General features: G+C 44.2%; 1 protein-coding gene across 4 annotated transcripts in view; it reads right to left on the bottom strand.

The window, feature by feature from the left end:
- Positions 1 to 26012, bottom strand: part of KIAA0895L (KIAA0895 like) — a 45997-nt gene that overhangs the window by 17249 nt on the left and 2736 nt on the right. The gene's annotated exons all lie outside the window — the stretch shown is intronic.

The following is a 26012-nucleotide window of genomic DNA, read 5'->3' on the forward strand; positions in this document are numbered from 1 at the left end:
AATTGTTGTTTGAGATGATTGGCCCATAAACACTGCAGTTTCATCCATAGCAATCATGTTGGAAAGCTTGTATTTAGAGAAGTCAATCTCATCAATAAAGGACTTGAATGCAAGTGCTCGCTTAATCACTTGAGCATCTTCCAGCCTAAACAATGTCGTGGATCTTCTTAAAGACAATTCACTTCTCTGAAGGAAATTATCCAGCCAGTGTTGTGATGCTTTGAAATTTTCAGAGGCTATGTTAAACTGTAGCGCCATTGCAAGGGCGAATTCTTGAATATGAGCCCTATTCACAACCAAAGCCTTTGTTCTCCTGTCAACAACCCATTCACAGATCAGATCTTCCAGCTCAGAAAATATTGGTTTCCGACCTGATCCACACTTGCGTTTGTTAGAATTTCCCTTTTCCACTTGTTCAACTAGTTTACCATACTCTGCTCGCCACTTGCGGAGCAATCGTATATTCAACATTTTTTCTTTGCAGAAAGCAGCAAGATTTTGGCCCCAAGAATCTTCCACGATTCTCCTCTTGTACTCCACAGAGTAGCTTTTTCTTTTTGTGGCCATGCCTAAGGGTAAAAGAATAAAAAATGGCACTAGGGTATCCTGGGTGGGGGGAGGGTGATCTTTTAAAATGATACAGAGGGCATCAGAGGGGGGAATCAAAATGGCACAAGAGAATCAGGGGGATGGGTGGTTACCATCTTAACAGTATGGAGAGAAAAACGTTAGCTTGCCATGTAAAAGGTAAATAAAAATTGGCATGCAAATCCTTTAAACCAGATTTTTGATTTTACAGTTAACAATCTGGTTTAAAGGATTTGCATGCCAATTTTTATTTACCTTTTACATGGCAAGCTAACGTTTTTGGAAATGTGTCTGTAACACGGTAAATGTACACTTGTAAAGTTTGAACTTGAAATCAGCTTTCAAATCTGTTAGAAAACAGCATCCTCCACATACCGTACAGATCAGATACAGATTTGCAGTTTGCTTTTAAAACACTAGATGGCAGCATCACTATGTACGGTATCACTACAAGTACCGTATTTTCACGTAGATAACGCGCACCCGTGTAAAACGCACACACGGGTATAGCGCACGAAAAACACAAATTTATGTACAGAAATTTTTATATACCGCGCACACCCGTATACCGCGCATGCTGCCCGACTCTCCCGTCGCCGTCTGACTCTCCTTTCGCCCGCTCCGACTCTCCTCTCCCCCTTGAAGTCCTGTCCCCACCCTGAAAGCCTGATGCCCCCCCGACGTCCGATTCACCCCCCCCCCCCCGCAGGACCGCTCGCACCCCCACCCCGAAGGACCGCTCGCACGCACTCTCACCCGCACCCGCACCCCCACCCCCACCCTGAAGGACCGCTCGCACCCCCACAGCTTCCCGATCCCCCTCCCATCATGTACAAGCTTATACCGGTGTCCTGCTGCTACCTCTTGGCGGTCCCGACTCCCCGACACGATCGGGGCAAGAGGGAGCTCAAGCCCTCTTGCCCCAGCCAACCGCGGCACCCCCGACACGATCGGGGCAAGAGGGAGCTCAAGCCCTCTTGCCCCAACCAACCGCGGCACCCCCAACACGATCGGGGCAAGAGGGAGCTCAAGCCCTCTTGCCCCCGACTCCCCGACACGATCGGGACAAAAGGGAGCCCAAGCCCTCTTGCCTCGCCGACTCCCCAACTCCCCGACAATATCGGGCCAGGAGGGAGCCCAATTCCTCCTGGCCCTGGCGACCCCCCCCCCCGCTAGTTGTTCGGGCCAGGAGGGAGCCCAAGTCCTCCTGGCCCTGGCGCCCCCCCCCCCCGCTAGTTGTTCAGGCCAGGAGGGAGCCCAAACCCTCCTGGCCACGGCGACCCCCTACCCCCACCCCGCACTACATTACGGGCAGGAGGGATCCCAGGCCCTCCTGCCCTCGACGCAAACCCCCCTCCCCCCAACGACCGCCCCCTCCAAGAACCTCCGACCGCCCCCCCAGCTGACCTGCGACCCCCTGGCCGACCCCCACGACACCCCCACCCCCCTTCCCCGTACCTTTCTGTAGTTGGCCGGACAGACGGGAGCCAAACCCGCCTGTCCGGCAGGCAGCCAACGACAGAATGAGGCTGGATTGGCCCATCCATCCCAAAGCTCGCCTACTGGTGGGGCCTAAGGCGCCTGGGCCAATCAGAATAGGCCCGGGAGCCTTAGGTCCCTCCTGGGGGCAGGGCCTTGGGCACATGGTCGGGTTGGGCCCATGTGCCTCAGGCCCCGCCCCCAGGTGGGACCTAAGGCTCCCGGGTCTATTCTGATTGGCCCAGGCGCCTTAGGCCCCACCAGTAGGCGGAGCTTTGGGACGGATGGGCCAATCCGGCCTCATTCCGTCGTTGGCTGCCTGCCGGACAGGCGGGTTTGGTTCCCGTCTGTCCGGCCAACTACAGAAAGGTACGGGGAAGGGGGGTGTGGGTGTCGTGGGGGTCGGCCAGGGGGGTCGCGGGTCGGCTGGGGGGGCGGTCGGAGGTTCTTGGGGGGGGGCGGTCGTTGGAGGGAGGGGGGTTTGCGTCGAGGGCAGGAGGGCCTGGGATCCCTCCTGCCCATAATGTAGTGCGGGATGGGGGTAGGGGGTCGCCGTGGCCAGGAGGGTTTGGGCTCCCTCCTGGCCCAAACAACTAGCGGGGGGGGAGGGGTTGCCAGGGCCAGGAGGACTTGGGCTCCCTCCTGGCCCGATATTGTCGGGGAGTTGGGGAGTCGGCGGGGCAAGAGGGCTTGGGCTCCCTTTTGTCCCGATAGTGTCGGGGAGTCGGGGGGGCAAGAGGGCTTGGGCTCCCTCTTGCCCCGATCGTGTCGGGGGTGCTGCGGTTGGCTGGGGCAAGAGGGCTTGAGCTCCCTCTTGCCCCGATCGTGTCGGGACCGCCAAGAGGAAGCAGCAGGACACCGGTAGGAGCTTCTACATGATGGGGGTGGTCGGGAGGCTGTGGGGGTGCTTGCCAAATAGTGCCTTATTTTCGGGGGGGGGCCTTATATTTCCCAGGTGGGGAAAAAAAGGGGGGTGTCTTACTAAAGGAGGAGGTCCTATAATGGGGGAAACACGGTATGAAACAACTACAGATCTGATCATTTTGGAGATAGTTTTATAACAGGTATCCTAGGGTAAAAATGTAACCATTTTTAGCCTATTATATAAAAACACATAGACATGTTGGACTCTTTATGAAATACTAGGGGTAAGCTGGGAGAAATTGCAGTAGATTGAAGCCGTGGACATTTATACCAGCTTGGGAACTAGTGTAAAAGTGTTCATGTACAATCTGCATGAGTGTACATATTTTATAAAGAACACATGTACTTTGTTATGCCACCCATATTCTGCCTAAGCTCCACCTAGAAGTATGTACAGTGCGGTCAATGTGCATATTATTATGGGTATTAACCCCTCCCCACACAACTGTGATTAGTCAAAGCAAAGTAGTTCTGGTCCTAATACAAAGTTGATTCTCCAAGAAATTGGCCTAACGTACTGAAATTTAGAATTTTCCTCAATTTCTCAATGCTTTTAGTCATATTTCTTTGCTATAAAGAACATAAGAATAGCCTTACTGGGTCAGACCAATGGTCCATCTAGCCCAGTAGCCTATTTTCACGGTGGCCAATCCAAGTCACTAGTACCTGGCCAAAACCCAAGGAGTAGCAATATTCCATGCTACCAATATAGGGCAAGCAGTCTTTCTCAATAACAGACTATGGATTTTTCCTCCAGGAACTTGTCCAAACCTTTCTTAAAACCAGCTATGCTATCCGCTCTTACTACATCCTCTGGCAACACGTTCCAGAGCTTAACTATTTTCTGAGTGAAAAAAACCCTTCCTCCTATTGGTTTTAAAAGTATTTCCCTGTAACTTCATCGAGTGTCCCCTAATCATTGTAATTTTTGATGGAGTGAAAAAGCGATCCACTTGTACCTGTTCTACTTCATTCAGGATTTTGTAGACTTCAATCATATCTACGGCAAGGAGGTCAAGTTCCTGGAAGCACTAGGGACTGCTTCCTGGAACAAATGGTGGGAGAGCCGACGAGAGAAAACACTACCTTGGACTTGATCCTGCATGGCATTACAGGACCGACAAAAGAAGTAGAAGTCACGGTCCCGCTGGGGACGAGCGATCATAACATCATCAACTTTAAACTTGACATCGGGAAAGGGAAACGTACCAAAATCTTAACCACGACCTTAAACTTTAAAAAGGAAAGATACGATAGCATGAGAACCATGGTGGAACAATGGCTCAAGAAAAAGTTGGACAAAGTTAAAACGGTAGATCAGGCATGGTCCCTACTGAAAAATACTATCATAGCGGCACAAAATCTCTACATTCCGCAGATTTCCAAAGAAAGGAAAACTAAAGGCAAAAGAGAACCGGCATGGCTTACTAGAGAGGTGAAGGAAGCCATAAAAGAAAAGAAGGACTCCTTTAAAAAATGGAAACGCAAGAAAACAACCGAAGCTTGGAACAAACACAAAGATGATCAGAATAAATGTCACAAGGCGGTGAGGGATGCCAAAAAGGACTATGAGGAGAAAATAGTGCAAGAGGCCAAAAATTTCAAGCCCTTCTTTAGATATGTAAAAGGAAAAAAAAAACTGCAAAAGAGGCGGTGGGACCGCTGGATGACCAGGGAAGAAAAGGGTACATCAAGGAAGACAAACAAATTGCAGACAGACTAAATTCCTTCTTTGCGTCTGTCTTTATGAAGGAGAACACCACAACAATACCAGAAGCAGTGAAAGTGTTCAAAGGAGTAATAGAGTACAGCCTCACCACAGTAGAAGTGGACTTGGACCAGATATACTATCAGATCGACAATCTTAAAAGCGACAAATCCCCTGGACCTGATGGAATTCACCCGAGAGTCTTAAAAGAACTGAAGGTTGAAATCAGAGAGCTTTTGCAAAAACTTGTCAACCTGTCAATTAGAACTGGACAGATACCGGACGATTGGAAGATAGTGAACGTCACACCAATTTTCAAAAAAGGATCAAGAGGAGAACTGGGCAACTACAGACCTGTGAGTCTTACGTCTGTCCCTGGAAAGATGGTTGAAGCACTGATCAAAGATAGCATAGTCCGGCACTTGGATACACACAACCTGATGAGAGCCAGTCAACATGGCTTCAGGAAAGGGAAATCATGTTTGACAAATTTACTTCAATTTTTTGAGACCGTGAACAAACAAATTGATAGTGGAGAACCGATGGACATAATATACTTGGACTTCCAGAAAGCATTCGACAAGGTTCCACATGAAAGACTTCTCAGGAAACTACAAAGCCATGGAATAGAGGGAGATATACTAAGATGGATAGGCAAATGGCTGGAGAACAGAAAGCAGAGAGTGGGCATAAATGGGAAGTTCTCAGACTGGGAGAAAGTGACCAGCGGTGTGCCCCAGTGCTCGGTACTTGGGCCCATCTTATTTAATATTTTCATCAATGACCTAGAAGAAGGAACATCCAGTGAGATCATCAAGTTTGCAGACGACACAAAGCTATGCCGGGCAATCAGATCGCAGAAGGATAGCGAGGAACTCCAGAGTTACTTATGTCAGTTAGAGAAATGGGTGGAGAAATGGCAGATGAAGTTTAATGTGGAAAAGTGCAAAGTAATGCATTTAGGCAGAAAGAACAAGGAACACGAGTATAGAATGTCAGGTGCAACTCTGGGTAAGAGCGAACAAGAAAAGGACCCGGGTGTACTGATAGACAGGACCTTGAAACCGTTGGCACAATGCGCGGCAGCGGCAAAGAAAGCAAATAGAATATTAGGCATGATAAAGAAAGGCATCATGAGTAGATCGGAGAAAGTTATAATGCCGCTTTATAGGGCAATGGTCAGACCACACTTGGAATATTGTGTCCAACATTGGTCTCCCAACCTAAAGGATATAAAACTGTTGGAGAGGGTGCAAAGATGAGCAACGAAGCTAATAAAAGGTATGGAGAACTTGGAATACGAGGAATGACTTGAGAGACTGGGATTGTTCTTCCTTGAGAAAAGGAGACTGTGAGGGGATATGATCGAGACTTTCAAAATACTGAAAGGAATCGACAAAATAGAGCAGGAAAAAAAATTATTTACAATGTCCAATGTGACACAGACAAGAGGACATGGACTGAAGCTAAGGGGGGACAAGTCCAGGACAAATATCAGGAAGTTCTGCTTAACGCAACGAGTGGTGAATACCTGGAATGCTATCTCAGAGGAGGTTATTGCGGAATCCACTGTTCTAGGATTTAAAAGCAAACTAGATGCACATCTCCTTACGAGAGGCATAGAGGGATATGGGTGACTAAAATTACGCCAGGTGTACAATGGCTGGGCCTCCGCGTGTGCGGATCACTGGACTTGATGGACCGAAGGTCTGATCCAGAGATGGCAGTTCTTATGTTCTCCCCTCAGCTGTCTCTTTTCTAAGCTGAAGAGCCCTAACATTTTAGTCTTTCCTCATATGAGAGGAGTTCCATCCCTTTTACCATGTTGGTCGCTCTTCTTTGAACCTTTTCTAGCACCACTATATCTTTCTTGAGATAAGGAGACCAGAATTGAATGCAATATTCCAGATGAGGTCACACCATGGAGTGATACAGGGGCATTATAACATTCTTAGTCTTTCTAACCATCCTTTTTAAATAATTCCTAGCATCCTGTTTGCTTTTTTGGCTGCACATTGGGCGGAAGGTTTCATCGTATTGTTTACGATGTACAGTGACCAGTGCTGTACGCAGTACTGCAGGTGAGGGCGCACCATAGCCCACTAAGGCGGCATGATAACCTTCTCTGATCTGTTATGATCCCCTTATCATTTCTAGCATTCTGTTCGCCCTTTTCGCCGCCATAGCACATTGCGTGGATGGCTTCATCGACTTGTCGATCAGAACTCCCAAGTCTCTTTCCTGGGAGGTCTCTCCAAGTACCACCCTGGCCATCTTGTATTCATGCATGAGATTTTTGTTACCGACATGCATCAAGTTGAACCTCATCTGCCATGTCGATGCCCATTCCACGAGCCTGATTATGTCACGTTGCAGATCCTCGCAATCCCCCCGTGTCTTTACTACTCTGAACAACTTCATATCGTCCGCAAATTTAATCACCTCACTCATCGTACCTATGTCCAGATCGTTTATAAAGATGTTGAAGAGCATGGGTCCAAGCACCGAGCCCTGCAGCACCACACTGGTGACGCTCTTCCAGTCCGAGTATTGTCCATTTACCCCCACTCTCTGTTTCCTGTGTTCCAGCCAGTTTTTAATCCACATGAGTATTTCACCCTCGAAATTACAAACCAGTAAGCCTGACTTCAGTCCAGGCAAAATAATGGAAACAATTATAAAAAATAAATTGTGAGACACATAGACAAACATGGTTTAATGGGACAGATTCAGCATGGGTTCAGCCAAGAGAGGTCTTGCCTCACCAATTTGCATGACTTCTTTATAAGCGGAATGGAAATGTTAAAATAAATAAATAAATACAGGTGCTTTAGTCAGATTGTGAGCCTACTGGACAGTAAGGGATGTTTTTAAGCATCTAATATTAGATATTTCATTGTTTGTGAACCACTGTGAACTTCGAATGAGGTATTGGCGGTTTACAAATAAAAATTGTATTCTATTGTATAAAGGTGAGCCAGTTGATGTAGTGTATCTACATTTTCAGAAAGCTTTTGACAAAGTTCCTCATGAGAGACTCCTGAGTAAATTGTGGATTACAAACTAATTATTAGACAGAAAACAGAGGGTGGGTTTAAATGGCCACTTTTCTCAATGGAGTAGGGTAAATAGTGGAGTGCCACAGGGATCTATATTGAGACCAATGCTATTTAACATACTTATAAATGATTTGAAAACTGGAATGATGAGCGAGATGATTAAATTTACAGATGTCAAAAAAACTATTCAAAATGGTTAAAACATAGGCAGACTGTGAAAAATTGCAAGAAGATCTTAGGAAATTGGAAAACTGGGCATCCAAATGGCAGATGAACTTTAATGTGGAGAAATGCAAAGTTAAGCCCACTGGGAAGAATAATCCAAATCATAGTTACTGGATGCTAGGGTCTACCTTAGAAGTCAGAATCTAAGAAAAAGATCTAGATGTCATTATTGACAATACGCTGAAATCTTCTGTCCAGTTTGTGGCAGCAGTCAAAAAAGCAAACTGGATGCTAGGAGTTATTAGGAAAGGGATGGTAAATAAGACCAAGAATATTATAATGTCTCTATATCGCTCCATGGTGTGACTTCAGCTTGAACACTCTGTTCAATTCTTATCGATGTATCTCAAAAAAGATATAGCAGAATTAGAAAAAATTCAAAGAGCAGCAACCAAAATGATAAACGGGGTGGAAGTCCTCTCATATAAGGAAATACTAAAGAAGTTAGGGGCTCTTCAGCTTCAGCTTTATTGGATATTTGATATATTAAGTATCCAATAAATCATAAACATATGATTGAGATCTACAAAATCCTGAGTGGTGTAGAATGGAGGAAAGTGAATTGATTTTTTACTCTTTCAAAAATTATGAAGACTAGGGTACACATTACATGGAAATACCTTTAAAACAAATTGGAGGAAATATATTTTCATTGAATGAACAGTTAAGCTCTGGAACTCATTGCCAGAGTATGTTGTAACAGTGGTTAATGTAGCTGGGTTTAAAAAAGGTTTGGATAAGTTCCTGGAGGAAAAGTCCATAGTCTCTTATTGAGGCAAACATGGGGAAGCCACTGCTTGCTCTGGGATTGGTAGCATAGGATGTGTGACTGAAACTAGCTATTCTGTTAGCATGGCATTTCCATGTAGGGATCTTTAGCAATCAGGCTTGTTTAGCTTTCCCATTAGATGTACTGATGTTCTAAATTAGAGAGCTGCACAGGGACAGAAATCCCACCCATCCACGCCCGTCCCCACCAGGATCCTCTCCGTCCCCACCAGGATCAAACACTGGTTGGCAGGCAGGAAACAGAGGGTTGGAGTAAAAGGCCAATATTCAGACTGGCAATGGGTCACGAGCGGAGTTCCACAGGGGTCGGTGCTGGGACCTCTACTGTTCAATATATTTATTAACGATCTGGAGGCAGGGACAAAAATGTGAGGTTATCAAATTTGCTGATGAGACCAAACTCTGCAGCAGGGTTAGAAACATGGAAGACTGCGAAGACCTACAAAGGGACCTAACGAGACTGGAAGACTGGGCAAAAAAGTGGCAAATGAGTTTTAACGTAGAGAAATGCAAGGTCATGCATGTAGGGAAAAAGAACCCGATGTTCAGCTACAAAATGGGGGGAACACTGCTAGGGATGAGTAACCTTGAAAGGGACCTGGGGGTGATGGTCGACACATCACTGAAACCATCGGCGCAATGTGCGACAGCCTCAAAGAAAGCAAACAGAATGCTGGGCATCATCAAAAAGGGTATTACAACCAGGACGAAGGAGGTCATCATGCCGCTGTATCGCGCAATGGTGCGTCCGCACCTGGAGTACTGTGTTCAATACTGGTCGCCGTACCTCAAGAAGGACATGGCGATACTCGAGGGAGTGCAGAGGAGGGCGACTAAACTGATAAAAGGTATGGAACATTTTTCATACGCTGACAGGTTAAAAATGATGGGGCTGTTCTCCCTGGAAAAGAGGAGACTTAGAGGGGACATGATAGAAATCTTCAAAATCCTTAAGGGCATAGAGAAAGTGAATAAGGACAGATTCTTCAAACTGTGGGGAGCCACAAGCACTAGGGGTCACTCGGCGAAATTGAAAGGGGACAGGTTTGGAGCTAGGAAGTTCTTTTTTACCCAGAGGGTGGTGGACACATGGAACGCACTTCCGGAGAATGTGATAGACCAGAACTCTGTACAGGGGTTCAAGGAGGGTTTGGATAGGTTCCTAGAGGATAAGGGGATAGAGGGGTACAGATATAACTTGAGGTAGGTTACAGAAGTGGTCAGAAACCACTTCACAGGTCGCAGACCTGATGGGCCGCCGCGGGAGCGGACCGCTGGGCGAGATGGACCTCGGTCTGACCCAGTGGAGGTAACTTCTTATGTTCTTATGATCCTCTCTGTCCCCGCAAGGAATTACCTCCATCCCCGTCCGTCCCCATAAAAAGCAGCAATTACTTCTGACAGGATCATCAATTCCACAGTTTCTTTTGTGTTTGTGCTGCTGTTTTCCTTGTGGAATCTCTTTGGTGGAACCCTTTTTTTGTTTTCTGTTCAGGTAATTAACTTATAAACCCCCTCTTTTACTAAGGCTGACGTGTCCATTATATTATATGGACGAACCCTGCTTCCAAAGCCTTCCATCCCCGTGGGAGTCCCGTTGGCTAGAGGGGGGTCCTCGTGGGAGTCCTGTGGGCCAGACGGGGATCCCCGTGGGTCCCGCAGGATTCCCACGATCCCCATTTCTGTGCAGACCTCTATTCTAAATCCCACTGCAATATTTGTAATATTGTGTCTTCAGGACAGCTCTTTATTGAGTTTTAAAGCTCGACTACTAAGATATAGTAGATTTGTCTATAGTTCCTGTGTGACTCTGAGATTTTATATTACTTCACAGCATGTCTATTAGTGTTACTGATATACTAGAATCAAGCATTTTTTTTAAATGTTGAGTTCTATGGAGAAACGTCCCAGTTCTGCATTAGACCCATTGCATTTCTGTAGATGGAGATTTTATCTTTTAAAAAAATGTGATAACCACAATGCAGTTTTTACCACCAAAATACATGTAGTTATAAAATTTTACAGGTATTTGGTGTTATAAACTGCGCTTTGATTCTTGCTCTTCACTATTTGCTCCTTGGTGGGTGACATACATATATCTTATAAGTTTTCTGGCTCTATTTGTGCTGGGGAACACAGACACAGTTTGTGTTGATTCTGCTGATTTGTTCTGGGACAGGGTTATTTAATTTTGTTAATGAAGTTAGCTGCTTGGGACAATGGAGGTTCGACTCCCCACAGCTATGCTCTGGTTGAGAGAGATAAAGGAAGCTTTAGATAAGACACTGTTGCTAAGACAGCACCTTTAGATTTAGACAATGAAGCACATATGCTGTTTATCCACCCTACCCCCCTTTCTTGTGTTGATTATTTCTTTGAAGTTTATGTATCCTGTCACCAAATATGGTTTGTACTCACGTCATCTGCTAATACCACTGACCCATGTATAAAACTGGATGTAAGACTAATAATAAACAGGCAATTTCTTTAGGACAAGTCTGTGTATCCTTCCTGCCTAAGGAAACTGCCTCCAGATACTGAACAAGCAACAGGGCAGTTTCGGGACCAAGAAACGGACCCCGTTCGATTCAATTTGGGTGTGTCGTCTGGGATGGACTGGACATCACCAGCAGCTTGTGAGTATTTCTGAATTTTGAATTCTGTTCTTTAATGCTCACTGGATGTTGGCATCCTATTCCAAACCTTTATTTATTAAGTAAGACTTTTGGGAAGTCTATTTGTATTGCGGAGTTTTTGGGAAGCTCCCGCCGTGAAAATAAGCGGCTGCCGTTCTTTCGGAAAGAACAATATTATTTATAGAAACGCCTGCCTACTCTATCGCCTGTGTCTTTGCATGCGCTTTTCTCTTCTATCGCTTTAGAGATAAGATTTTATAGAGTATAAGATTATATTGTATATTACTGTACTGTATCTCGCTTATAAGGTAAAGTAAGCGAAAAATTTCTGCATTGTTATATTGTTTTTGTTATGGGTCATAAAGGCACTTAGGATTCTTCCTCTCCTAGACAGATGAGACTTGTAAGGCTTATGTTGCCCGTATGTGTGACACTCTCCCTCCAGCTCACATCTCTCTGTGTCACCAGTCCTTCCCCGTATACATTTGCACTGCTTATAAGTTTAACACTAAGGTAGGACATGCTGTTATGTGGAATGAATTGCAAGCAGAGTTTGATAGCAGAGTTTTTAGTCTAAGAGCTTTCCTTTGCAGCTTGTACACAAGAACTGTTTCTTGTCTCCTTCTCGAACGTACAATAGTTTGACTCTGACTCATATTTTGCGTTCCTGGACTTCCGGTTTGGGCTTAGACAGCATGGCTGCGTGAGCGTTAAGCTCCCACTTCCTGTTCAGACAATCATCTTACTTCGCTGATACCGACTACAATTCTGGTTCATTTAAACACAGCTACTTATCTTCTAGGGCACGCTGTTTATCATGGCTACAAAAAAAATAATAAAACAGAGGCTTTACCCTCCAACAAATGCCTCAAGTCTGCTCCTCCTTCCCCTGATAAAAATGGCTCGGCTGCAGACCTCGTGGAAGAGTGTGACCCGATACTAGCAGAACTACAAAACATCAAATCGCTAATGAAATCGCATATTGACATTTCAAAAGATATGCGTATAGAACTTGAAACGATTCACTCGCAATTAGCCGCCTCACAACAGCATTTTGACCTTGCTAATAGAGTGTCGGCGGTGGAAAAAGACATCCCAGTGATTCGTTCTAACTCTGCGGCCATCTTGAAACTTTCAACGGAGCTCGAAGATATGGCTAATCGTAGCCGAAGATCCAACTTGCGTATCCTCGGAGTACCGGAGGGGGCCGAAGGAAACGATACCCTCTCGTTTATAACAACTTGGCTCCCCAAATTTCTAGACCTAGATTTCACTCTGACATTGGAATTCAAACGGGCTCATCGTTCGCCCTCCACTCCTCAACAGGGCGCCAGACACCCGCGGCCTATTATAGTCAAAGTACTCCGATTCCAACAAGCACTACTGATTTTGACTACCGCCAAAGGAAAGGCTTCGATGCTCTACCAGGGCAGGAAGATAATAATTGTTCCGGACCTAGCTCCTGCAACTGCCGCCAAGCGCAAAGCATTCCTGGCTTTGCGCCAAGACCTCAAAGATCTAGGAGCACAGTATGGACTTTTTTATCCGGCCCGTCTCCGTGTGACATATCGTAACAAGACAGACAACTATTCTGATCCTGAAGTATTGCGGTCCTGGATTCATCAGACCAAAATGGGGTGAACTGAGTTTTCCGATCATCTCAACCCTCATCTACCTTGTCTTCGCAGATGCATCCTCTCCACTATCAGACTGCACCAGAACAATAACCGGCTAGATCTCCATTCAGACCTTTCTTCTTGATCTCCACTTTTTTACAGCCTCATCATCAGCGTATTTTTTGGACGTTATATTTTCAGTCGCTACACTGTTGGTTTGGCTCTCCATATTGTTTTTCAACCCCTTCTTTCTCCTCCCAATACCTCCTCCCTCCTTTTTCATTTTTCCCTTCGATCCCCTCTTGTTATCTCTCTTGTCTTTTTTTCTTTAGCAAGTTTTCTTCTCCTATCAATTTGTATAATCCTTATTTAATATATGAACTGTCTTCTAATATGTTTTTCTTACTTTTTCTATTTTTTCCTGAACTTCTTCCATAGCGTAATTACACTCATCCTGCCTGTCACTGTTTCCTTTCCGTTCTTTTCTATGTGCCGTCCCTGTACTGATCTCCTTATTACATACATTCGTTTTCCATAAATCCCTCTCTCCCGCTGCCTCACTCTCTAGCTCATCTCATGAAATACAACAATCCATCTGTGGACCTGATCGTTTCTGCTCCTCTCTTCTTTCCCTAAGGTACCATTTTACCCTTGCAATGAACTGTTTGTACTCTTATGAATTAATACTTAGACCCTCCTCTTGATTAACTGCAGTTAACTTGTTTGATGAAATTCATCCTACTATCACACTCCTACTGTACTTGTAATTATAATAAATCATAAACATTTTTAGGATCTCAAACTCTGCTATCCCTACGGATTAAATGCACCTACTTGATGAATGAATTTAATCCTATTACCACACTCCCTTCATCTATCAAATGTAATGAATTTTCAATAATATTATGAATTTTGCTTTAGATCTAATTACTGATTAATTATACCCTGTTTGATTGATGAAATTAATTTTGATACCAAGCTCACACTATATTTTTAACCTAATGAATGCTCCATGTTATTTTGAATCTAGGTTTAGACACTCTTTCTGATTAACGGTACCCTGATTGCTTGATGAATTTTATTGAGATGTATATTGAAATGTTATGTTCCCTCTGTTCCTCTCCCTTTATGAAGTGTTAGTAATATCATGAATTCTGGGTTAGATATTCCTATTAATTAACTGTATCCCACTTGACTGATGAAGTTTGCTTATTATCCCGCCCCCACTATCCCCACATCATGATGTACTGTTTTTTTTTTTAACACTCTGCATATACTTTGTATTGTTTTACTATTCTCTCTACTGACTTTACATTTTATTATGAACTATTATTCTTCTTCGAGTGATGCACTCTCCCTTTTTGACTCACCTAACTCCTGATTTCTCCTGCTTTTGTTAATATGCCAACACTCCTTGATCTGCTCACCAATTATTTGCAGTGCAATAGCCGTATATGATCTTAATATGTTGATGATGTGTTTCTTCTCATACCTTTTTATGACCTACTGGTGCTGTACTTATATGGTGGGGTTGGATACTAAAGCTGATGATGGGTCTGTGTTTATTCTCAGGGATTGCTGCTACAGGCTGTTTTGTTTCCTATTATGCCTGTTACCCTCCCTTTGATTCCTCTTACTGTTAGAATCCCTCTATTGACCTGTTCTGGTATTCTGTTCCTTTTAATATTTCCACGACTACTGTTAAAATTACCTTTTAGGGTTGAAAGGTATATCATTTTCCTACTTACCATTGTTGGTATTTACTTTCCTTTTCTGTACAATCATATGACTAGGATATAGCTACTCTGATACAAGTTTTTTGCTATGTTATTGTATTACTTACCATTGTTGGTATCAGCATTATACCTCCCGGCTGTGTAGTGGGTTGCTTGTTGCCTTGCCACTGCTTCTTAGGCAAACTGGCACTCTCTGCTCTCTTCCTCTCCTCCTGGAGGTGGTTCTTGACCTTTACTCACTTATGGAATTTCCTTCTCTCTTGCTTCTTTCCCTTATTCTTTCTTAGGGCGGGCATCCCCTTCGGGGATATATATCTCATACAATTTCTACTACACTACTTTGACATCCATTAAGATCGCTTCCTGGAATGTCAACGGTATAAACCAATCTTTAAAATGCAGGAAAATTATGGACTATCGTAAACTAAAAAATTATGATATTCTTCTTTTACAGGAAACTCATCTTAATTCTAAAGACTGTTCCCTACTCAAGATTCCTGGTTTCCTCACACACATATTTTCTCCAGCATTTCATAAGGGGAGTTTCCATCTTACTTAAATCATCTCTCCAGGCCAGTATCCTTCATCAATCTTCAGATCTTGAGGGTCGGTGGATAATTGCCACAATACTCATAGGAGATTTCAGACTCTCTCTTCTCAATCTCTATGCACCAAACATTGATACTCCCTCTTTCATGTTAACACTGCGTGATACTCTTTTAAATTTTTCTGATTGTCCTTTGATAGTTGGCGGAGACTTTAACCTTCCACTGGATGTCCTTTTGGACAGACAATCTCCGTCTCCCTTTCGCATCCCTAAAATGTGGACTGAACTTCATCACGTCATTACGGACCTAGGCCTTTGTGATCCTTGGAGACTTTTACATCCCGATGAGCGCTCATTTACATTTCACTCTGCTCCTCATCGGTCTTATTCCAGAATCGACTACTTTCTCGTCTCCAAGTCCCTCCTTCCTCAAGTTCGAGCCTCCACTATACATCCTATCATACTATCCGACCATGCTCCTATCGGATTACATATTGAATTACAGCATGTTCTTCCTAAACATATATGGCGCTTCAATACCTCGCTTCTTTCAGAATCCACCTTTCAGGACAAAATTCATAGTTTTATTTCTGAATTCTTTACTAACAATACTCCTTCTACTCCTTCTTTCAATACTGTTTGGGAGGCTTTCAAAGTAAGTCTCAGGGGTGAAGTGATCAGCTTCCTAGCGTGGAAACGGAAATCGGATTCATCTAAACTCGACGCATTGGAACGAGATATTTCCATATTGGAAAAACAACAAATTCATGACAAGCTTGCTCAGGTCTCCCCGGAACTTATTCAGAAACGAGTTGAATATAACTCACTTTCTCGTCTTAAGGCTCAAAATGACTTTCTCATTTCTAAATCTGGTCTGTATACCTCGGCCAACAAAGCTGGTCGCTTTTTAGCTTGATATTTGGCCAATCGTAAGCAACGCTCGAGAGTTGCTGCCTTGAAGAGGGAAGATGGCACTTCTGTCACTGATGACGCTTCTATTTCTCAGATTTTCACTTCCTTCTACGAGAAGCTCTACTCTTCTTCTGCGAATTCTTCCACAAAGCATACTACTACCTTTTTTCAAAACATAATACACCCTTCTCTATCTCAATCCCAGGCCTCTTGCCTTGGAGCACCTATTCTGGAATCAGAGATCTTGAAAGCTATTAACTCGCTCGCCTCTCATAAATCTCCAGGGCCAGACGGCTATCCAATTGAATTTTACAAAACTTTCTCTAGTGATCTCGTTCCTCTGTTGAAACAACTTTATGACTATCTATTTTCTTTCCCGGCTGATCAGGGGAATTTTACAGAGGCTCACATCATTGTTCTCCCCAAGACTGGGAGGGATGATACTAATGTAGCTAACTACAGACCCAATCTCCTTGCTAAATACTGACTAAAATTCTGGCGAAAATCCTGGCTCTCCGATTGGATAAAATTTTGGGTTTCCTTGTTCACCCAGACCAAGTAGGCTTCATGCGAAACCGTTTTATTGGAGACAATGCACGCACTTTTAACGCTATTCTTGATTTGGCTCACTTCTCTGCCGATCCCCTGATTGCGATATCCTTAGATGCTGAGAAAGCTTTCGACATGGTTGAATGGGATCACTTATTCGCCTCTTTATCATGGTTCGGTTGTGGTCCGGATTTTATTGATTGGGTTCGGATCCTTTATGCTAAACCTTTTTCTAGACTGAGGATCAACGACTCTCTTTCCTCTCCTGTCCGTCTTCATAGAGGTATACGCCAGGGTTGCCCTCTTTCTCCTCTTCTCTTCAACTTAGCTCTTGAACCCCTTTTATTAGCCATCCGTCAACATCCTCATCTCCTAGGCGTACAGGTAGGATCCTTACAGGTTAAAACTCTAACTTATGCTGATGACTTACTTGTATTCCTCTCCAAACCTGCCTCCTCTATCCCTATCTTGCTTCAACTGGTTTCTGACTTCTCCTCAGGATCGGGCTACCGTATTAACTGGGACAAATCCGAAATCATGCCTCTTAACGATGTCATCTCTTTATCTGACTGTGGTCCAGTCTCCTTTCGTTGGGCAGAATCCTCCCTGAAATACCTCGGAACTCTTTTTCATCAGGACTCTGATACCATGATGTCCATCAACTTATCAGCCATAGCTACCAAAGTGGATGCTCTCTTAAAAAGGTGGTCTCCTCTTTCAGTGTCCTGGTGGGGGCAACTGGAAGCTATTAAAATGACCATATCCCCGATTATTAACTACTATCTCTCCATGCTGCCTAAATTAGCCCCCAAAGCTTTTTACAAATCCATGGAGAGCAAACTATCGGAATATCTCTGGAATAGAAAACCTCCTCGCATATCATTGAAAATTCTTAAATCATCCAAGGAAGATGGGGGGGTGGGATTTCCTGATTTCTTTCTATATCATGTTGCAGCATTACTTCGCTACAGCTCTATATGGTTACAAGATATGGACTCGAATAATGACTGCGCTGCTTGGGTTCACATTGAACAACATCTTACAAATCCTATTCCCATTTCTTGCTTACCATATATCTCTCCTTCCGCTCTCCAGTGTAAATCCATTACCATCTCTGCAACTCTTCAGGCTATACAACATTTTGATGACTTCTCTAATTCTGACAGAAGACATACTTTGTCTGCTCCCTTGTGGTACAACTCCTTATTCAATATAGACAATCGTTTCGTTCACTGGCACTTATGGATTGATAAAGGTATATGGTCCTTGGGTCAAGTAATGAACAAGGAAACCCTCTTGTCCTTCTCTCAGATTATGGATAAATTCAACCTACCCCCTTCAGAATGCTTTCGCTGGCTTCAACTTTCTCACTGCTTGAAGAAATGTTCTCCATCTATTTTCACCTTCTCTCAGGCTTCCCATTTTATCACCCTATCTCAGCAGGGCTTTCTCCTAGGACATTCGACCTCCCTCTTCTATAAAGAACTTAGATCGCATCTTTTCCCCAGATCCAATAGGACCACCGACACTTGGGCGACCTTTATCACTTGGCAAGGCTCCAACAAAGATTGGGAACGATATTTCTGTAAAATCATTCGACCCACCGCCTCAGCTAGCTTGACACAATCTCTCTACTTCTTAGCATACCATGTTTTCTGGACACCTCACAAGATGTTTCGAGCTGGCCTTAGGGATACTAACCTTTGTTGGCATTGCTCTACAGAATTGGGCGATCTTCATCATATGATCTACGCCTGTCCCATTCTCGCTTCATTCTGGACGAAGGTTTGGGGACTTATTCGGCGCATACTACCTATCACATCTGAATTCACCTTTGACATTCTCCTCTTTAGGGCTTTGGCAGTGACAGACCCGCTTACCTATAGTCAACAATCTCTCCTTAACATATTAATTGCCCTTACGATCCAAATGATCCTCCATAACTGGAAATCTGCAGATATCCTTAATATTGTGTTTTGGTGGAACTCTGTTCTCATGATTCACTCATACGAGATCAAAGCGGCAGAATTCTCTAATAGATCCCCAACTGTATCTCGCATTTGGGAACCTATTCAACACTTTTCCCTATAACCGTTGACACTCCGGATGGCTCTATTAAGATCTTCTGTACTCTATAATTGTTAAACATGGTTTTTGATGCCCGCCCTACTTACCTTCTTCTTGATTCTCTCCCTCTCTTCCACTTTCTTGATTTATCTACTTCATATCACCGCATCTCTTTCTTCCTTCTCTGTCTTCCTCCTCCCCAGGATTATGATACATATAGCATTGGGATATCTCGGTGCCTTAATATTGTTAGAATGATATATGATGCTTTTATATGTTATGGTACTAATGGCTGTTATTGTATCACTTCTTCATGGACTGTTATTTGCTCTCAATGCATTCCTTACTGAATAACTTTGTGTTTTGTTTTGACTTTGAAAATCAATAAACATATTTGAACTCATATTTTGCGTTCCTCCTTCGGCTGCTCCCTCTGTGTTCTGTGCTGGCTTATAAAAAATAAAAATAAAAAATTCAGTTTTACAGGCTTCCTTTCTTGTGCAAGGCTAATGGTTTTTTTTAGAAGATTAGCGAGTTGTAAATTCTCACTGTGCTGTTGCAGTCTGAATTAAACAAAGCACAAAAGCACTGTCAGAATTTACTTACACTATCAGGGTCCGCGCATGAACGCTGAACCTTCCATGGGAATTAATGGGGTTTTGACTAAATCCTATCGTACCACACCCCTGTCTGTAGCCCATCCAGATACAGGCTTCATTCTTTTTCAGCACTTCTTTCTTATTATTCCCCATTGCCCTGTCAGCCTTCTTGGTCATGATCTTTTCTTCCCTCTTCTCATCCAGCTCACTACAGATGATACAGGATGTTTGCATGTCCTTTCCTCCGTCATTCCCATTCGCCCTCCATCCACCCTTTACCTTTCCACTTGCCCTGACATGCTTTTGCCCCTTCCTCCAGACTCCTCGGTTTGGGCTTCCGCTGACAATGATGTATGCTTCTCTGAAATCACTCACGCCTGTTTTCATTAAGCAGTACCCAATCTCCCGGGAAAAGGAGAGAGTCATGATTCCACTGATTGCTTCTTTTCTTTCCTCTGATATTATTAAAACCACCATCTCTTCCTACAATACGCCCATCAATCCTGTTGTCAAAGCTGATGGCACCCCCCGTTTCGTCCAAGACCTTAGGGCTGTTAATGCTTTGGTGATTCCTATTGCACCCATTGTCCCTGATGTTCCTTCCCTCCTCTCCTCCATTCCACCTGCAGCCACTGTTTTTTCTGTCATTGACCTGAAGAATGCTTTTTTTCTGTCCCTGTTGATGAGGCTACTCAGCCCCTTTTTGCATTTACATTTAAGCAACAGCAATACACTTGGTGTAGAATGCCCCAGGGCTATGTTGACTCCCCTGTGGTGTTCTCCATTGTCCTTCGGGCTACTCTGCAGCCATGGACTGCTCCTCATGGTTCTGTCCTCATCCAGTATGTGGATGACCTCCTCTTATGTTACATAACTCAGGAGACCTGTCAGGCTGATAGTTTAGACCTTTTACAATGGTTGTCTGTGTGTGGTCCACAAGGTGTCACGAAAGAAACTACAATGGTGTAAATCTGAGGTGGAATACCTGGGTTTTGTCCTATCTCATGGTCAGAGGAAAATTAGCACCTCTCGCATTGCTGCTGTTCTGGGTCTGCCCCGCCCAGCTACCAAGAAGGACATGCTTACTTTTCTTGGTATGATTGGTTACTGCCGCCAATGGATCCCTGATTGTTCCTTCTATGACCAGATTCTGAGACAGACCCTGGGTTCTGAAATGACTGATCTTATCAGATGGACTAAAGAAATGTTGGATGCTTTTGGACATTTGAAATGTGCTTTGGTTTCTAGCCCAGGCCTGGGTCTTCATGATTATGACCAAATGTTTCATCTCTTTGCTCGAGATAATTGTGAAAGCATGACGGGTATCCTGGCACAGGATCTTGGCGGTAAATTACGCCCTGTTGCCTTTTTTTCTAAAGTTACCCCTGTTCAAGTTCAAGGCATGCCTGCCTGCTTGAGAGCCCTGGCTGTATGTGCTATGGTGGTAGAGATGGCTACTCCTCTGACCCTTGGTCACCCCACTACCCTTCACACTTCTCACGATGTCCAAGCCCTCCTTCGCAACATTCATACCTAGCATATGTCTGCTCAGCGCCTTAGTGGTTATGAGGTTATCCTTCTTTCTAATCCTAATCTCACCATCAGATATTCTGCCCCGACTTACGGCCCCGCCTTCCTTTTAAATGGGCTTCTGGGTCTCAAGGGTGAACAGGATTCCCTTACTCCTGATCATTCCTGTGTCTCTCTGATACACCAAGACACTTCCCCCTGCTCTGACTTGTCCTCTACCCCTCTCCCTGATACTTCCTCTATTTTTGTTGATGATTCCTGCTCATGCCCTAATGACAACACCTTCCACACAGGATATGCTGTGGTTGAACTCCCTGACATTATCCATGAGGTCTCTTCCCTTCCCTTCCCTATCCCTCGGCCCAGGCTACTGAACTCATTGCCCTTACTCGCGCCTGTCACCTTTTCTCTGGTGAACGCGTTAACATTAACACTGACTCCAAATATGCCTTTGGTGTTGTACACGACCACGGTGTTATCTGGCAACGTCGTGGCTTTGTGGTAGCCGTTGGTAAGCCCATTTCCCATTCTTCCCTTGTTTCAGACCTTTTCTCTGCCTTGCTCCTGCCTGCTGCAGTTGCTATCCTTCATTGTCTGCACACACTGGTCTCCAGACTGAAGCTGCCAGAGGTAATGCTCTGGCCGACAGCGCTAATGCTCTGGCCGACCGCGCTGCTAAACAAGCTGCTTTGAACCACCCTCCCTCCTTTGTTCTTCTTCCTCTTCTTTCCCCTCCTGCTTTTCCCCCTTCCTCTCTTTTTTCTCAGCTTCAATCCTTTGTTACCCCCTCTGAACTTGATGCCTGGCATCTGGCAGGTGCCCAAAGCCGCCCTTCGGGTGGACTTTGGTGCAAAGAGGGGAAACCCTGTATACCAGCCGCTAGATCTCCCTTATTCATTGCCCAATATCATGGCATTGGTCACCACAGTGCTCGCTTGACATTTCAACTTCTTGCCAGTGATTTTTTCATTCTTGACCTTCGCTCCCTGATACAGATATATATAGCTTGATGTCTAACCTGTCTCCGTGCTAATCCTAACATACCCCATAAAGCACCACACCAGCACCTTACTTACCCAACTTCTCCTTTTACACACTTACAGATTGACTTTACTCATATTCCTCATGCCACCAGGACCCGCCAGGATTACGCCCTTGTTATTGTTGACATGTTCTCCCGATGGCCTGAAGTTTTTCCCACTACAAATGAAACTGCTCAGACTGTGATGAACATTTTACTTCGCGAAATCATCCCTAGGTGGGGATGTCCCACACACATCAACTCAGATAATGGTCCTGCTTTCACTGCCAGAGTATGCAAAGATTTAGCTACCGTACTCCGTATTGAGTGGAAATTTCATCTCCCATATCACCCACAGAGTTCCGGTATTGTCGAACGCATGAACAGGACTATTAAAGACAAAATCAGGAAAGCCACAGCTGGCACGTTTGTAAATTGGAAAAAATTCCTTCCTATTGTTTTAGCTGAAATTAGGATGCAGCCTCACTGCACCACTGGCTACTCTCCCTTTGAAATTCTCATGGGATGACCTTTCCCCGCCCCGTGGGTAGACAAACCCTCAATAGTTGAGAGTAGTGATCTCCCTTGATACAGGAAGAATACGTCCGAAAGCTCATTGAAACATTAGGGCATGTTGAAAGAAACGTGTCTTACACCTCTCCTTTCTCTCCACAGATTCCTACCCATTCCTTTCAGCCTGGTGATGAAGTCATCGTCCAGAAGCTTTCCAAGGATAGGAAGCAGGTGGATTTCCCCTTTAGCCCTCCCACCACTGTGATCGCTGTGACCAGGACCGCTGTACTCACTGAGGAGTCTCCTATTTGGATCCACGCAAGTCGTTTGAAGAGGGTTAACCTAAAACCCCAGAAGCAAGTCAACCCTGCGCAATTTCACCTCCTCTAGTGAAACAGCATGATGATCTCATCACAGCATTTTACCAACCTTATCATTCCCCTACTGGCAGCGTTGCTGCTAGTTTATTTTCCTGTATGGATCCTTTCCAACTGTGTCTACAGGGATGATGTGTCCTGGGTCCACGACACTTTCTGCCCATACCCATCTGTAAATGACACTCCTACTGTAAACCACACCCCAGGCACCTCTTTGCGAACACGACGTCAAGTTGGACTTCCTCCCAAGGGCTGCCCTTCAATTGGAATCCAGAAAGATAGACAGTATACTACCCTTTGGTATAATTCCAGCAGTGTGCATGTGGCCACCTTCACTTCTGAGTATTGTGACATTGTGGACTGTTCATCAATTGATGTCGCATGGCTATGCCATTGGTCCTCTGAGATTCCTAAACATATACATATGTGTTACTGACTCACGCTGGGGGGATAAGTGTGCATCCTGGGGAGCGGTAGGGTGGAACACTGGCACTGACTGGGCTTATAAACCAGAAAGTGCTCAGAAAAGAGTGGACCAAAATGGTAAATCTCTGCTTAGCCGTATGACCCTTCATAAGGTCGGAAACTGTTATAGGAAAAGTATTCCTGAACAAATTATTAAGCTTTCTCTTACCATTGAAAACCCTAGACCTACTGATGAAAGTATGTACGTTATGGGCATGTGGTTTAAGGGTGAGTCTAGCTATCTGCCCCGCCAGTTTTACTTACGGAATCTATCTACCTCCACTCATCCTCTCCCGCAATTTTGTGGGGCCCCCAAAAATACTAATCCACTAGCCCCCAAATTAAATAAATTTACTGACATGATGGCTATTGCCAACCCCACCTTTGAAGATACTATGGCTGTTGAGGTAGGTTTTTCAGAACGTAACCTTTGGTTAGAATGGATGAAATTCACTGCTGATCAATATAATTAGAGTAATTGTTACATATGTGCTCAAGTTAGACCCCATTTAGGAACTGTACCTCTGGACCTCCCTCATGGTATCCAACCATGCTTTTTTGGGTTATTTACCAATACCTCCTCTAATTTTACCGATCCCCTTTGTGCGCTGTGGCGTTCCAAATACCCTTGCTGCCTGGACAGAAAAAGTTTGACATAGCCGTTCCCATCTATAAGGGTAATTACACATGTCATGTTTCTAATCTGACACAGGGTAGTTTTTTAGGCAATTTTCCCCCTGGTTATTGTTCTGTCTTGGATTATAGGTATGCCTCACTGTTGCAGCATCAGATTTTCACCCTAGGTGATATTTACTGGCTCTGTGGAGACCTTCGGCTCCGTGTTAAACTGCCCAGCCAGTGGATAGGCCAGTGCGCTTTAGCTAAAGTTATCATGCCCCTGCATATCCTCTCTAAAGGACATCCTTCCTATTCACACGGTTCCCCCTCTCCTTTGCCTCGACATAAACGTGATCTCCTTGGTAGTTTTGATCCACATGTATACATAGATGCTTTAGGGGTCCCAAGAGGGGTCCCAGATGAATTCAAGGCCTGAGACTAGGTTAAGGCTGGGTTTGAGTCCCTTATTCCCCTTATTACTATCAATAAGAATGTTGATTGGATTAATTACATTTATTATAATCAGCAACGCTTTGTGAATTACTCTACGGACGCCTTGCAAGGTATTGCTGATCAGTTAGGCCCCACTTCTCAGATGGCTTTCCAAAATCGTATGGCCCTGGATATGATCCTTGCTGAGAAGGGGGGTGTCTGTAAAATCCTCCCCAATACTTTATCCTGTTGCACCTTTATTCCTGACAATACAGGTCCCACAGGTAAAGTTACTATGGCCATTAAAAAATTTGAAGAACTCTCTGCTGAACTTAAACATAATTCTGGTTTATCTAATCCTTGGGATCAGTATTTTAGTTGGATGCAGGGATGGATAAAAGACCTTCTTCTTGTTATAATCTTTATTATTATCTGCATTCTTGTTACTTATGTAATTTTTAGACTTTTTCTGTGTGGCTTGACTCATGTTACAGCTCCTAAACCCCCTCCTCAAGAGACATATCTAGAATATCTCTCCCTCCACGCTCATGCTGTGCATTTATGATGTCATTTTCATGACGTAAGAGGGGATTGAAGGGACATACATATATCTTATAAGTTTTCTGGCTCTATTTGTGCTGGGGAACACAGACACAGTTTGTGTTGATTCTGCTGATTTGTTCTGAGACAGGGTTATTCAATTTTGTTAATGAAGTTAGCTGCTTGGGACAATGGAGGTTCGACCCTTCCACAGCTATGCTCTGGTTGAGAGAGATAAAGGAAGCTTTAGATAAGACACTGTTGCTAAGACAGCACCTTTAGATTTAGACAATGAAGCACATATGCTGTTTACCCACCCTACACCCCTTTCTTGTGTTAATTACTTCTTTGAAGTTTATGTATCCTGTCACCAGATATAATACCACTGACCCATGTATAAAACTGGATGTAAGACTAATAATAAACAGGCAATTTCTTTAGGACAAGTCAATCCTTCCTGCCTAAGGGAACTGCCTCCAGATATCTGAACAAGCGACAGGGTGTGTGCAGGGCGGTTTCGGGACCAAGAAATGGACCCCGTTCGTATCACTTCCCCTGCAGGCTCTGCACATGTGTCAAAGTCACTTTTCCAACAACAGATGGGGTGGGATTATGGCAGACCTCTGTGAAACTAATTTACATGCAAAGTCATTTTAACATCAATCACCATTTTCAAGTTGGACAATTAATCAGCCCCACCGCAACCCAGACGACTTTAACAACTTGGACATTTTTTCAAATATTCTTTCACATATCAGCACATACATGTGTATGCTTTCCATTTCAGAAATCTACGAGCTCAATATTCAGAAAACTCTAGCTCTTAAATTTGAGCTCCTAAGCTGGCTTCCTAAATTTGTGCCCTATTGTCAGCCAGAGCATAACTTTTCAGCTGATATTCATCTTTTAATTTAGGAGATTTTGCTCATAATTTTGGCCTGCCATTCGTTCCTAGATTTATTAGCCTAATTTATAAGGCTAAAACTGAAAATCAATGTTAAAAAAACTCCTAATGTCTTTTCCCTGCCCTAATCCACCCGTTACCAACTTTTTATGCTCCTAAATTTAAGAGTTCAGTGAAA

This window comes from Geotrypetes seraphini, chromosome 4 (genome assembly GCF_902459505.1).
Source record: "Geotrypetes seraphini chromosome 4, aGeoSer1.1, whole genome shotgun sequence".
NCBI classification, from domain to species: Eukaryota; Metazoa; Chordata; class Amphibia; order Gymnophiona; family Dermophiidae; genus Geotrypetes; species Geotrypetes seraphini.